Genomic DNA, 12138 nt, shown 5'->3' with positions numbered 1-12138 from the left:
TTATCACTTTAACCCAAATAATGTGTAGCCTATATCCGATATTATATGTGCAATGTCACTCTGGATTAAATTGTTTAAATGCAAGGTGCTGATAAAATGTTAACTGAAGGAACAACTGGAGATGTCTCTCATTTTTTGTCTATGCCGTCCCATAGCCCAATGAAAATGAGCAAAACTGTAAACACTGCTCACACAAACAAATTTTTGATTGGTCGACAAGGTGCCGACGTCACCCATCCCATCTGCAACCCTGAAAGACGCGTCACTTCGCTGATTACATGGGAGCGTTTTCGTTTGACGCGTCGCTCGCCTGCAGTGTAGATGCGGAACGCTGGACCAATTGCTTTCGAGGGAAAATGTGAGCGCAAGGAATTCCCCACGCATTGAAAACAGTGTAACCTTATGTTAAGCAAAAGAAAGCGACGAAACTCGCTCATAGCTTCCAAAACAATGCGCTTTTAGAAGATTCTGTCTTTGCCAAAGAGGATAAAGTCACTTCTATTAACTGGACTGCATCGGGGAGTAGGATTCGGACGATGACAGATTGCTCAGGGATTGTTTCACTGAAATGATCGAAGTGTTTCTATCACTTACTTAACCTTGAAACATGTAAATTATGGCACATTAAGATGAAGGTAAGCGTTTGTAAAGTGTGTACCATCTCTCTAACTTGTTCATGTAATTGCAAAAGCTTTTACTTAAGATATTATAGTTGTTATGCACTTTTTAAAGTTATTTCTCAAAGCATATAGGTGCGTTTCAGATGTAGGATGTCTTTTAGAAGTTCTTCTTATTGTAACGGTGACTGCGCAATGTATTTGAATGTACAAGCATTGTTTATTTCATTCAGGGGAAGTTAGGGGAAGCCACTTGGATTTGCTGACATTCTACTAAACCAACATGTTGTCATCATTCTGATCTTATATGAGCGTTCTGATCTGAATAGCCCTATATGATAGCTTAACCTACTGCTCTGTTGTACCCATCTCCCATAACTGTGCACTGAGTTGTTCCAGCATGATTACAGACATGTGACCGTAATGACTAGTTCAGTGTGAGAATCTCTTGTCTCAGGCTGACATCGCTGGTCAAGACACAGTAAGGGCTTCACATGAGTGTGAACAATCAGTTTTCCAGTCCTCAGTGCTTGGGCTTGTGGTGCATCCGCGTTTTTATCCAGACCAGCACTCATATGTGGATGTTTATATATAAAACTGGTTTGTCTTTGTGTCTTTATCACTACTTGTGACCGGGATAAGAAATTAGCCAAGGCTTGGGGCAAAAATGCCACAGAGTGAATAAAATGCCCTTGATGTTTGGGCAAAAGTGCTGTTTATCCGATACAACCTAGTGATCAGCTTGTTATGTAAAACATATTCTAGCAGATTGCCTATTGTCTTGTCACATAGTTAATTATTTACATATATCTTCTTTTTTTTTTTTTTTGTATTTGATGTTAGGTTAATTTATTTATTAAAAAAGGGTTTAAGTGCCTTGAACCTCAAATCCTAGTTATTTTTCCAACTTAGCTTCTTACAATATGTTGCAATTTGTGTGTAATTTCATATTGTAACAGAGTATCAAATCCATCTGCTGATGCAGATGAGACTCCCATACTCATTTGCCACAAAGTAGTCTTCATTTGTTTTCTTTATTTGTGGCTTGATGTCTCACCCATTGTCTATTTGTCTAAATGTTTGCCAGATGTTTACATTTTTTTGGGGGGATACAAAGCTCCCCTGTGAGACATGCATTTTGAAGAATCTCTTTGGCTGTAGTGTTCTCAGCATTCGGCCATTGGGTGGTGCTGAGGTCAGGGAGTGCTTGTTTTCTCCTGCTTTGGGAGTATGTGATATTAGTCAGCTCGGTTGATCCAGAAATGCTATCAGCTGGTTCTGATACCCCCTCCCATTACAACATCCCCCCCTCCCCAGCCCTCACACACCCTAGAGGCCTTTAGATAGCTGGAAATTCCAGTCTTCTGAAACTAATTATCCTCAATGAGAGGCTCTAAATATACCCCAGTTGGTGCTGTCTTGACTCTTTTCTTTTAGAAATACAGTCCCCTTTTCTCCTTATGACTTTGTGTCTCAGAACTCATGCCCAATGACCCTATTGTGGCTTTGAACTGGAGAGCCAGAAGGCACAAAGGGGCTTTCAGATGCTCTTACTGCTTCTTTTAGCAGATGAGGCACGTGGCTGAGATAACCCAGAATGACAATGAGAGGTATGTGGGAAGCCTCTATGTAGGGAACATCCCCAGTGCTGGAATATGTGGCCATGACAGTGACTCCCATCTGCCCACCTTGGAATATGCAGCCAAGTCAAGGAAAGTTAAAAAGGGCAGATTGACCTAACTCGTTCCACTCTGCTCTTGGTCTGATGGTATATAGAAAGAAAATCACATGAGATATGACTTAATGGGCTGGCTATTGATTTGTCTCCACATTTGAAGACATCAGTCTTTATAAACTCTGCATCCAGGAACTGCATCATCAGCTGAGAGCTTGCTGCAACATGAGCCGCCTCTGCAGACAGACTACGAGCATCAGCAAAAGATATCTGGAGTGTGCTAGGACAATGTGCATAAGATGACACCTCATTTTTCTGTGGGAAAGACTTCACCAAACACACAGCATGTGCAAAAATGTATTGACATTGTCTATTGAGTAGCCTAATTTCTGAAAACTGTGACTAATATTTCAGTTCTATAACAATGGCAAGAACAAAACAAATGTTATGTCTCTGTAGAGTGGGTGGGCGAAATGTAAAGTCCATAGGCTTCCACAAGGTGGTGGTGTTCATATATTGAGCTCAACAACACTTAGGATGACCCAAGATCAATTGATAGACATGTCACTTGGCTTTTTGGGCCTGAGCGCTGCCACTGCAACCGATTGGTTAATTCTGGACATCCGTTTTTATTTCTTGCTAAGGTTTGGTTTTCTGTGATGCATTCACCATTGTTGTTGCAAATTCCTGCAAAGATAATGTTATCAAGCTTGCTACAGTTGGCCAGCAACAACATTTTTTTGTTGAAAATGCAAAAATGATTTTTGACATCGAAATCAACAGTGAAAATGTGTTGAAAACTAAAGACAAATAAGTGATTAATGAAATTGTGGTGTTACATTATATCCGTGTAATTTCCTACTGTCAAGAAAATAAATATTGATAAAAAAGTTTGTAAACTTAAAAAAAAAAAAAAAATTAACCCCATTTGTTTAAAAATATAAATATTTCTAGCAAGTATACATATACATTGCTAAAAAAAAAAAAAAAATCAATTGCGCAGAACACAAAATCATTGCCCTGATGACACATTACATTAAATAAATAGACACAAATCGGGATTTTCTTATTAGTCATTAGTTTCACTGTTTGTAATATTACAAACTAAGATAGTTCAGTGAATACCCCAAGTTGTTGCTGTCCTTCACTCTGTTAATTATTCATGTCTTAGCATTTTTATTAGACAATAAACATGGAATAGAGAAGTTAGGGACTTTTTGTATTGTTTCTTATATAAATTACTGTCGAGAAATAGTTCTTAGTAACTCAAGAGGATGACATCAAGTCATCTTGGTTTGACGCCTGATGCATCTCCTTACCAAATTAGCATAACTAATTTAGAAAGAAATAGAATGATATATTTAGGTTAGAGGGAAGTCATGCTGCTGTAACCTTGCTGTACAGATGGCAGTAGCCAAATATGTGGGAGTCTCATTAAGCATATACAAGGACGACTGCCTTTGTTTTGACTAAGGAAAGAGAAATATGGAAAGCTTGGGTATTTTTTAGCCAGGCACGTCTTATTGCTGATGGCTGATTTCGGTAAGAGCTGGATTTGCTCTCCAGTGACAGAATTTTTAATATAGAGACAGTTTTGTAAAATGCCAATTATCTTCAATAAGTTACCTATTATCTATCGATGAAGTTACGTTCATGTTTTCAGGTCCCAAAACGTCATTATTTCAGTAGACCTCAAATGACATTATAACATTTGTTTTTCAATAAAAGTCAATGTGTGAAAGAAGTGACGTAGGTCAGATGTTGTGTAAATGTTGAGATTTAGATGGTCCATTAAAGTGGCAGATGTGACTAATTCTTCCAGCTGATTTACAGTTGAGAGTAAAAACTGTCTAATGTGTGAAGTATCACGGCACGTTAAATGGGAGTCTGTTAGTACTGCTCACCATTGGCAGAGCAACTCCGTCCAGTAAAAGGTCCATTCAGCGACTGTCTTGCTAGACAGGGAAAGAATAAAGCAATCAAAGTAAAAACATGTACTTTGTAGCTATTTAATTATTTATTTTGATTATTTCAAAAGCCAATTTCAGTTCAATTGGTCTTTCTTTCATCCCTCAGGCTTGGATTTAAATAATTGAAATAGATTGAGACATTAGGTATTCATCTAGCATAATGCTTTCCAGTGTCTGGTCCTCAGAGAGAAAACATATCATTTGACCATTTAAGCTCTAAAACAGACCCCACAACCATCATTAGCGGCTCAGCTTTTGTTGTATTTCACTATAATGTGAGTAAAAGGCACAGGCACTTTCACAGTCTGAGATAAATGACGAGTTAGACTGATAAAGAATTAGTTTAAAATTTAGTCATTTTAAAGAGTGTCAACTGTCTAGTTAGATTGTTTTTTTCACCCCTCTTTGCTCTGGTCAATACTTTCCATCCACAGATGTGTGATTTGAACTGTGTGGAATGTTGGCCTTGCTCTTTGAGTAATGTTTAATTGGTTGAGGTTTTGTGAGGATCGTATACTATCTGGCAAGAGGTAGAAACTTTCTTCTGCAGACCAAATAATATTTCTCTCATATCATAAAGAGATAATGAAGAAGACATTGATGTCTTGATGGCATTGTTACACCATTAATGGTGTAAACTTATATTTTCCTTTCTTTCACATACCTGATTGTAGTAATCTTGTTAACTGTATCCAGCACAAACAACCCATCCAGATTTCAAAATACGTTTTAAAGGGACAGTTCAAAAATGATTCCCCCCTGTTGTACACAAAAATAAATATTTTAAATAATCTTGCCCTCAGCCATGTTTGTTTGCATGTGTGCACATTTAAACATGTGTATTCCACAGATGAAAGAAAGTCAGGGTTTTTTTTTTCTGAACAACTTGAATGTGAGTAAATAATGACAGAATTTTCATTTTGAATTTTCAAATTGTTCTTACTGTTCAGAATTATAAATTGTTCTAAAACTAAACATTCTAAAAACAATTGTTTTTGTTTAACGACGATGAACTTGCCGTATTACCTAACAAGTAGTTAGAAATTTGCTAAATTACATTGATAACAAATCTTGAGTCTGTGGAGCTGAAGGTTAATGTATAAAACTAGTCATGTAAGTCTAAATTGCTGGAGGGTTCTTTTTTCTTCTTCAGTGGGAGTATCTTTATTTACCTGTTAGAGTCATGGACACTTTATCACATATCATGGAAGAAATGACTCAGCATCTTAGTGCAGTAGCGGAATTTCCTCTGAAACTCCTCCTATCCCACTTCACATCCACTCATTTCTTTCTGAAGTCATGGAATGTTGTATCTATTCATAATTCCACATTTCTTGTCATTCTTAGCTGACAGGATTACTCAAGGTTGACCAGATGTAATCTTTTGGTCCACAATCATATTTACAAAGGCTTCTACCTTGGAATCCTGTGGACTGTGGTGTGGCATTCAATTAACCTTTATTCTGTCAGTGTATTGAAGCACGCAATGAACTGAATTCTGGTCACCAAGGACTGGAGAAGGGCATGTTTGTAGTGAAAATTGTAGGTAAGGCTAATTTCTCAGCAAAACCTTGTTTTTCAGGCACATAGTTCAGGCATGTTTATCTCCATTTAAAACCATAGATGTTACAAGACTTCAGCATCTTCCTCATGGAATGACTTAATGTTCCTTCTGTCTGGATTTAATTAGAATGCTCCACTGCCCTTTTCTCTTGCCCCTTGGTCCTTTGAGGACTGCTTTTAACCAGGATGGTACGGAGGGAGGGCTTTTCTTTGTGCACAAAGCCTCTTGAAGCAGTCACCACCTGACCTCAGTTTCTCACAAACAACACGACCAGCCCTGAGAAGTGCTTTGTCTTTGTCAATTATCTCAGGGCTATGCCTATTTTTGGACCCGTCCTCTTATGCCACTGTTTTACATCTTACAGTATAAGTGGCACAATGGAGTTCTGTTATCACTGAAAATGAGACATTTACAATTTACTTGATGGTCTCCTTACAAACATCAAAGGTTTTATATCAAGACAAAACATGTCAGTTGGTTAGAGTAAATTAACTTTAACCTAGGAATGAGTGTACATTAGCATTCCTGAGAGTACTCAAGCCACAGTTACATTTTATGTCAGCAATTCATTTGAAGTAAATTTATAGGAGGTAACAGAAAAAAATAGAATAAAAAAAGATCCACTCCGGATATGGGGAAAACCAAAGTGTGCCATCTACGTTTTAAAACAGGCACACAGCAGAAAATGAGGCCTTCTTGTGGCTCGGCTGTGTTTAGCTTGGATTCAGTCATGCAGTGCTAGTAAAGGCGAGTGGGCTGGTTTTTATTTTTAGGCTGTATAGGAAAGGTGTGTCTTTGAACTTTGTCAGCAGAGGCATGTGATCATGGTCTGGTTGCTGTGAGGGCAATTGAATTCTCCCAACACTTTCTGCAGAGCATATATAGACAAATTTTTTTCTTCTTCATTCATTTCTTTTGCTATTTACTTGTAATGTGCTTTTAAGTAAATTACTCACACTGTGTATTCAATCCAAGGTCTTATTTGTACACAAATACACATATATTATATTATATTATATTATATTATATTATATTATATTATATTATATTATATTATATTATATTATATTATATTATATTTAGTGCTGTCAAATCGTTAAATAGCGATTAATCGCATCTATTATACAAGTTTGTTTATATAATATGTATATATATATAGATATATAATACATGTGTATGTGTGTGTGTGTGTATATATATATATTGATTAATCGATTTGACAGCACTAAATATGATTATATTATCAGTCTATGGCTTGATTTAATTAGTAGATAATGACCATAATACTGGATTGGACAGTTTATCAGCTGATACTGAGATTAAATAATTGTTGTTATAAAAAATATTTCAATAGACAATTTTACTCTTTTATCTTTTTGTTGGTGCCACTGCCATTTTTAGCAAAACACTAATATTATATGCAAATGCCATCTCTTTGTGCATTTATTGCAATGATGTGTAGCCTGTTGGACTTGTTTGATGTGTCCCGCTTGGTGTCACAGACGGTTTATATATCATTGTTGGCACAGAGGGACAGGTGTTTGCCACGTGTTTACACATTTTCCATCACATGCTTGATGCTGAATTGAACATAATAAGCCCCCCAGCAATCTAAGCCAAGGTATTTATTTTTCTCCCTTTTCTACCCTTTTTTTTGCTTCCTTGTAATCCTCTTTTATCTGTAAAGGACAGCGTGTATGCAATATATAATGTACTGGCTTCATTTCTTAAGCAAGTTGACAACACACCCATGAGACTGAAGGTTACCCAAAACGCCTGACTGCTTTTTTTCTTTTTCTTACTCCCCAACCGTTCATTGGTACAGTTAAGATTTTTTCAGAAAGAGACAAGTAGTTGCTCGTAAGCCCTAACTTAACCGCTGCTGTAGTTGGCAAAGTGTCAATTAAATTACTATTTGTCTCATTTACCTACTCGTCTAAATGGTGCGTTAACAAAAACCCACTGCGTTTCAGCGCTTTTCACTGAGCCATGCCACAGACCCTGGCTTCCTGTTTGTCAGCTGGATTGTCTCAGATAAAAATGCTCAACAAAGGCTATGGCTGCATATGCACAAAGATAGAGTGAATGAACCTAAAGGCAGAATGGGCATATTGACATTAATTTGATATATTGGTTAATTCTATAGGGTGTTTGGCACAGAGAATTCACCCTTGTGTCGTCCCAAACCTGTAAGACTTATTTTTCAATATTTTGACATATTTTTAAAAATGCCTCACTGTTATTTATTCCAATCCAATGCTGTTTTGGACTCCATTGAGTTTTATTGTGGACAAAAACAGTTCAAAAACATTTGGAACAACATTGAGGGTGAGTAAATGATGACAGAATTTGCATTTTTGGGTGAACTATCCCTTTAATGTTGAAATATTGGAATATAGCCGAAGCAAGCAGCAGAGACACAATTCTGTACTTTCCCTTTGGCTGGAATAACGTAGTGACGTAGAAACCAGTGGTAGGGCCTCTGACGAATTGAAAGTGTTTCTTTTGGCTGTTCTTTTCAACGGTGAAACCCGGTGGGGCAGCTCTTCCAGTTTTATAATGGATGGCTTCTTTCATGCCTCATATCAAACATAAAGCCTGCTTTATGAGGTGTCATATGACCTGCAGGGCCACTCCCATGTCACCTTCTCAAATAAAAGCTCTGGCAGCACTCAAAACAAGAACTACAGAGAAATCTAGTCAGTTGATATACATTTTGGCCTTCGCTCTCCTTGAAACATCTCATTTTAAAAGGCATTTCATCTGGGTACAAATCCCCGCGCCTGCTTTACTCCTGCCACGTCTACGTCGAGTTGATGAAAACCTTTACACAGTCTTGTGTTACCCGTCTCGCATAGCTCAAGGTGTAGTCTGGTTGTTACTTTGTCCAGGTTCCCCCTCCCCCACTGCCCTCCCCATCCAATCCAAACCACAGCCTGAGCTCACCTGAAGTCATTTGCATATTAGGTCTGCCCTTGAATCTGATTGGTTCCAAGTGGAAGTTCTGTTTTACAGCCTGTCTGTCAGTGGTTACTCAGGGGGATGAGTCACAGTGAGAGAGAGCTTTGCTTTGCAGTACTTCTCTTTTTTAAAGATTTCAACGCGCAACCATTGCCCTCCCCTACAATGTTCTCATTTTCGTTCTCTCTACCACTGAAGTGAGTGGGAGAGGCAGAGGGCAGGTCAGTGTTCAACACCTTGAACATGCCATTCGATTCGCTTTAGACACACCCTTGGATTATTTATTTTTTTACTTCTGTCAATGTAATCTCTCTCTTTTTTTAAAATAATACATTTTTTTATCTGAGTTTTTTTCTCCAACATTTTCATGTATGTTTATTTCCATAACCATGGAGTTTGACATGAAACCCCTGAATGTATAAGGTTAGTGACCATTTTATATCTTTATGACGTAATATTATGCTGTTGTATATCTGTTAGCGCCAAGTATTTGTTGTCTGCGTTCTTCACTTTGTAAGCATTGTTCATCTTTTTTCCATGTACCTGTATGCAATATATATTGTGTTTGTTATGAAATGACATTTTATGATTTTAGGTCAACATTTAAACACAGTTTTTATATATAGGCTATATATATTTATTACGATGCAGCTAAGCAATCAATAATCTGTGCGTTTAGTCTACATTTAATAATCAACTATTGGTCGAATGATTGACAATTTTATTATAAATTGCTGCAGACGTGTGTAAAAACGTGTGTTTGGTACCGTTTTCCCTACATGACCATTTTGCAGTTGTACAAATCTAACGAAATGTATTTATGATATAGTGTGCGGTATTTACAAGTTTATAGTCACATGTTTTGCAAAGTATCATTGCCTTATATGGGTACCGAGAGTGAGGTAGGCAATCGTGTTTTGTAAGCCTGTTGACCAAGCCCATACGACGGTTAGAGTGGGTTACAGTGTCAAAATAAACTTTTCAATTACATCTTTTCCTGTTTTAGCTATATGCTTACAAAGTTGACAACTTTGCACAGTGCGCCAATGTACCTTTTGTTCACGTAAGTGATGGTTTTGCTTTTGCTGTAGTGTGTCACTGATTCCATTACGTGGGCTTGTAGATTTCAGTTTGATTTTAGGCTGGCTTATCAGGCCTCATCATTGCCATGAAACCTGGTCTGAATGTTGCTCATCCTGTTGTGCTAAGAAACCACAGTAACTCAGGAGAGAGGAGAGTGACAAACAAATGTACTTATTGTACCCGAGCACCTCTTTTTTGCTCTTTCTCTTTTTATAAGATATAACCCTCGCAGAACGTCATTTTGCCTGAGTTCACCACGTGTAATTATGCCTGACACCATACTTACTATAGTAACTTGTGTCATCATCTCCATGGTATGTGCTGAGACTAGCTTGTAAGTAGCAGGGTAATCAGTCTGCTAGAGAAAACAGTAATTTTTTTGACACAATTATATTCAAGCATGTGGCCAAAAGTGATGTTGAAAGAGTTTTTAGCAAATTAAGTTACAGACAGTCACATGGGCAGCAGCTTTAGGCCAATGTCATTGCTTGTACCTTTAATTCATGTTTCGGTAATATTACTAATTACATTTTTGAGGTCTTTTATAGATATCTAACTAATATCACATTGAGCTTCTTATATGCAATATTGTTATTGTAAAATATTACAATAAAATTACATTCGATTCACTTCAGTCAGATTCACATATGAAAGCAGTTTGGTGGAGGTCAGAAAATGTGGACTTCTAGGGAATTTTCCCCCATCCAACACACCCTATGTCATATGACCTCAGGTGTTCAGGGCAATATCAGATTTTACTTTAATGGCTCTGTTATCTTGTCAGACCCCCTGTTAGGCGGGAGATACCAACACCACTGAAACTATTATGCCCCCCACCCGGCTGTCCCTGATTTGTATTGTAAATGAGCCAGGGCACCTGGAGTTGGCCAGTAGTCAAACACAGGCCCCTTTGCTGTGGATTGCTTTGTTTGGGGCTTCTCTTCAGGTCTGAGTTTCTGTCACAGTTGGCAGCGAGGCCGGTAGTGTCAGGTTGGCTCTTCACATAAAACAGCGTAAACAAGTCCCTGCCTGTAATTGGATCATTAGGTCCTGCTGAGCAGGAGGGTTGGACCAAACTGCTCTAGCTGGTCTAGCATGGAGAACAGAAGAGGGTTGGACCTGAGAAAGAATAGTTGTCCTCTTCCTGTCACAGCATTTTGTGGCGTGGATTAGGTCTTGATATTGAAGAAAAATGCAATATGTGATAACTCGTTAAATAATGCGATATTCAATATGCGATATGATAATTCTTTGTGTAAAATGTGTAAAATGATTTCCAGGTGTTTAATTTATTTAAAAACTGAAAATGATATAACCAACATGTTTCACATTCTTTTTGTGAGAAAACATCCCTACAGCTTCTAAAAGTGAACACCAGTGTTTTACTGTAGCATTAGATACAAAGCAAGTGTTATTTTAATATTAGTGTAAACCAGGGGGTTTAAGGTAGGCCTACATTAGGTTTATTTAACAACAGAAATTGAATAATCAAATGTAAAAATAAAACACAACTTAGTCTTCACGGTATGAATTAAATATATTCTGATTCGTATTAAAGCTACAAAAGTTATTCAGTCAAGAGCATTGTGTGATTTTCTCTGTCTTTTTTGTTTGATTAACATTAAGCACAAAGACGGAAGCAGCAGTGTTGCTAAGTTCACGGTTTTCCCGCGGAATTTGGCTACTTTTACACTGTTGCCATGGGTTGTTTTTTAGTCTGCCGGTTGAAAGGTTGCTTTCTGTGTGTGTGAATACTTCGCTTACTGCGCCTAATAACATTAAGCATCTCACAAGTATGTAAACAGTCATGTGTCCAGTCTACTCTCTGCGTCAACCTATAACGTGGACTTTTTGTAATCTTTTGGAGTATTAAAAATCATTCATATCGCGGTATGTACATTTGCGATATTTCGATATATCGTGCAGCCCTAGTGTGGATGGTATGAGAGCTGTTGTTGAGGATTATATTGGATACTACGTTTTCTTAGTATTTCAGTTCTTCGAAATTGTGCTTTGTCATTCCTCCAACTTTGATTGAGTTTTTGGAATTGTAGATTGAGGAACCAGTTTGGTAGCTAAATAGAGGTTTTGAGGACATCTGTCTTTTTTTTCAATGTTTAAGAGTTCCTGTCATAGAGCATAAAGTCTTTAGAAAGATCTTAATCTTAGCTTTTGAAGGTAGTGCAGTCATTGTCATTGAGCTATTTGACGTATTACTCTAAGAAATGTTTAGAAAAGTTGAAACTGACTACAATTTAAATAAATCTA

General features: G+C 37.5%; 1 protein-coding gene across 2 annotated transcripts in view; it reads left to right on the top strand.

Annotated features, from left to right (window-relative positions):
* Nucleotides 1-276: 276 nt before the first annotated feature.
* The window catches only part of elf1 (E74-like ETS transcription factor 1), a 39329-nt gene continuing 27467 nt past the window's right edge, over nucleotides 277-12138 (top strand). The window contains exon 1 of one of the 2 annotated variants that reach the window (XM_079892914.1): nucleotides 277-635. The gene's annotated coding sequence lies outside the window, so the exon portion shown is untranslated. Of the gene's footprint in view, nucleotides 636-8854; nucleotides 9211-12138 lie in introns of those variants that run through there. The other variant, XM_079892913.1, reaches the window with a different exon arrangement.

This window comes from Squalius cephalus (genome assembly GCF_949319135.1).
Source record: "Squalius cephalus genome assembly, chromosome: 14".
Classification (NCBI taxonomy): Eukaryota; Metazoa; Chordata; class Actinopteri; order Cypriniformes; family Leuciscidae; genus Squalius; species Squalius cephalus.
This window is presented reverse-complemented; position numbering and strand designations above follow the sequence as displayed.